This window comes from Halyomorpha halys, unplaced genomic scaffold, assembly GCF_000696795.3.
Source record: "Halyomorpha halys isolate HHAL.00 unplaced genomic scaffold, Hhal_1.1 Scaffold196.1, whole genome shotgun sequence".
NCBI classification, from domain to species: Eukaryota; Metazoa; Arthropoda; class Insecta; order Hemiptera; family Pentatomidae; genus Halyomorpha; species Halyomorpha halys.
The window spans coordinates 37642-41067 of record NW_027115534.1 but is presented as its reverse complement, the minus strand read 5'-3'; the positions used below and the strand labels follow the sequence as shown (position 1 = coordinate 41067).

At 30.3% G+C, this 3426-nt stretch overlaps 1 protein-coding gene across 1 annotated transcript in view; it reads right to left on the bottom strand.

Moving 5' to 3' along the window:
- LOC106679352 (glutathione S-transferase) overlaps positions 1-1539 on the bottom strand; it is a 26136-nt gene extending 24597 nt beyond the window's left edge. The window contains exon 1 of the mRNA XM_067052564.1: positions 1353-1539. The gene's annotated coding sequence lies outside the window, so the exon portion shown is untranslated. The remainder of the gene's footprint in view (positions 1-1352) is intronic.
- Between the last annotated feature and the right edge of the window lie 1887 nt (positions 1540-3426).

The window sequence follows — 3426 nt, the reverse complement described above, 5'->3', positions numbered from 1 at the left end:
GGCAACGAACTGGCTAATAAGGCAGCAAAGCAATGTTACTGATAATAAATTAAGGGTGATCAAAAGTGTCGCCATACCTTGGACATCATCAACTAGAAATGTGCGCAGAGAGGAAGTGATTTTGACGCGCCTTCGAATAGGTCCAGCGATTGTATGCCTAACTTGCGGATCGCTAAACACAGCATATGACTCCCTCAAATCTTCATATGGTTTACCAGCGGATTTCCATTCCTTCTTGCAGGGTAACAAAGAAACTGTGGATAACTTTTTGAGTTTCTCCACCATTCCAAATTCTACCATGAAATTTAGTCAAATTTCACCACAGATTCCCATGTTGCAGTAGTTTCACATTTAAATGAATTCAATTCACAATTTTATAATTAATTCAAAATTTCAATCACAATTAATGCAATAATAACCCACAATGACCTACAATGATGCCTTAAAATTATATTTAAAAAAAAGCAAATAAACTAGCAGCATCAGTAGCTATTTCTTCAATTAAAGATATAACAAAACAGCCTATTGAGTATGAAGAAAAAAATGATTTTTTCACCTTCCAGAGGAGTGCGTCTAGACTGAATTATCTTCCTGCCTTCAGTATTAAATTATGCACAACAAAAGCAAAGGATAACTATTCAATATTATATACTTAATCAAGTTTTTTTTTTATCCCAATATTATTGAGCCAAGAAACATGATTTAAGCATAAATAATTATTTTGAATGCATATTCTTTTTTAATAGAAGAACATCGAAATATTAAAGAATTATTTGTATTAAATTTGAACGGTGATTAATCAAGCAATAATTTCAGGTTATTAAGAGGTTTCCACTTTAACAAAAATATCAAAGCTTGAAGAAGTTTGTCGGGGGGTGCGGTCAGCAAAGAACAACATAAATAAACAAAACCATATTCATTTATTTTATGCCGACGTTTCGACCTGAGTTTCAGGTCTTCATCAAGGCTATAGAACAAAAGAGATAACCTGATAATTTGGTTATCTCTTTTGTTCTATAGCCCTGATGAAGACCTGAAACTCAGGTCGAAACGTCGGCATAAAATAAATAAATATGGTTTTGTTTATTTATGTTGTTCTTTGCTGACCGCACCCCCCGACAAACTTCTTCAAGCATTTATCTACGGTCAACTATCTACACCTCAAAAATATCAAAGAGTGAAATGATTTTTAAAAGTCATAAAAGATAACGTAAAACAATTTTGTATAAAATGACTTGTGGTTTTGTCCTATTTTACCGAATATTAAAATCTATCTTATATTCTTACACAACTGAATCAACATTCACTAGCGGTTTATTGATAAGTGCATAATGTAATATAGATTAACTTACAACTTCGATGCTGTCAACAAATCTAAAAGGACTGCTTAAAGTGAGTAAGGTAGATGGTTTTCACATATAAGGCGGTCTGTATACAAGCTGCCTAAAATAATCAATTACCAACTGGCAAATACTTAAAAAACCGGAAAATTACTGGTCTTGGAAACAGCAAGGGTATTGTAGAGCTGTTTACCACGACTATTTTGATAGCTATGGTTAGTAATGTTTCTATGATTAATTATAATTTTCTTATTAAAATTAACTATAGTAAATACAAACATTAATAAAATATTACAGAAAAATAACTTAGCTATTGCCTGTTTTATATTAATAAATATAAATATAATTTTTTAGTACAGAAAAATAAATGAGAAGAAACCTAACTATAACCTCCTTGCAAATACTAACTGAAAACAAGCTCGGCGGTTGGCGCTGGATTTGATTTTTCAATATTGTTTTTTCCTGTTCACGGTTCCATTTGTTTTATAGGGTGTAGTTTTCAAATCATAAGTATGCCAAAAGCCAAAAGTAACAAGAGTATTGGAAGAAAATATTAGCTATTATCAGGAATATTTCGCATATATCCAAATAAGGAATCCATAACTGTATTATTACAAGGGAGGAAAGTGATATTTTAAAATCTTAGATAGGATATTTTTTTATTGTTATGATATTACACATGAACCTAGGCCCCTTGCCTGTCAATCCTTATAATTTGATGTATCATTTTTAGTTTATAATTTTTTTATTACTTAAAAACTTTGAGTATTTTATTTTATTCATGAGTGGTATTATTTATTGATAAATTTTTTCACTATTGACATACAGTTCTGTTGTTAAACAGCATCAATTATATATATCCTAAGGTATATTTGTTATTCCAAATATATTTTGAATAAAGTTTGTCTTTCTTAATAAATATTGTGTTAAATATTTTATAACTAAGCATTATTAGAACACCTAATAATTGTTTATTATGTAGTGGAACTAAGAAGAGATTATACGAATTATTAGATGAATCTTGTTACTATAATCTTGACTTACTTTATTGTGTTTATTAAGTACAATAGGGAGAAAGAGAGTGGATTTTCAATTGAATTAAAGAAATTATAATTAGGCTCAATAGTGATTGTTAAAAATATATTTGAAATTGGTTAAATCTATAAGTGTAGTTATGTAATGGTTTTAAACATCATAAATTGGTGCAATATGATCAAATCCTATACTACAGAACTTCGAACCAAACTTCGAAAAGTTTATAAACTGGTAATGACTAAAGGTCTATTTCTAAAAAATTAAAGGCAAGTCAGCAGTTGAGTGGGATGAAACTTGCTCCCAAGTAGTCAGTGACTACCAGTCGGAGTATCAGCAGTTGAATGATGAGAAATAATATTAAAAGAATGGATTACGTGGGCTATCTGCCTTAGGAAAAGTCTTTGTTAATGAGCTGAACAGAAAGAAAAACGTACTAACTTACACTAAGGCCAATATTAGTAGCCACTCAGACTTATCATACATGTTATATATTCTCCATTCAAGAGGCTGCGAAAATGTATATAGAAAAGTGAGTGGAGTGCACAATTCGCTAAGTTTGGTTCCTTCTGTTAAATACAGGAGGGCATCTGTAATGAGATGGGGCATGATGAAGTGGAGAAATTCAAATCTGTAAAGAACATCATGGACCCCATTAAATATTTAAAATTCCTAAATGAATTTTTCTTGTGAGAAAAAATAGCAATAAATTTTCCCAGATACATAAAAGATTAAATATTATTACCAATAATTAGATTAAATATACTACCAGACTGCCATTGAATAAAAATTAAGGTACAGAATATTAATCCTTGTTTTTTTCTATAAAATTTGTTATTTTAAAGGGCTGTTTACTTTTTACACATTAATTTTGTTTATGATTGGAGAAGTTTGTCGGGGGGTGCGGTCAGCAAAGAACAACATAAATAAACAAAACTATATTTATTTATTTTATGCCGACGTTTCGACCTGAGTTTCAGGTCTTCATCAGGGCTATAGAACAAAAGATAACAACAACATTTAGAGTAATATACAATTGAAAAGGAATAGTATG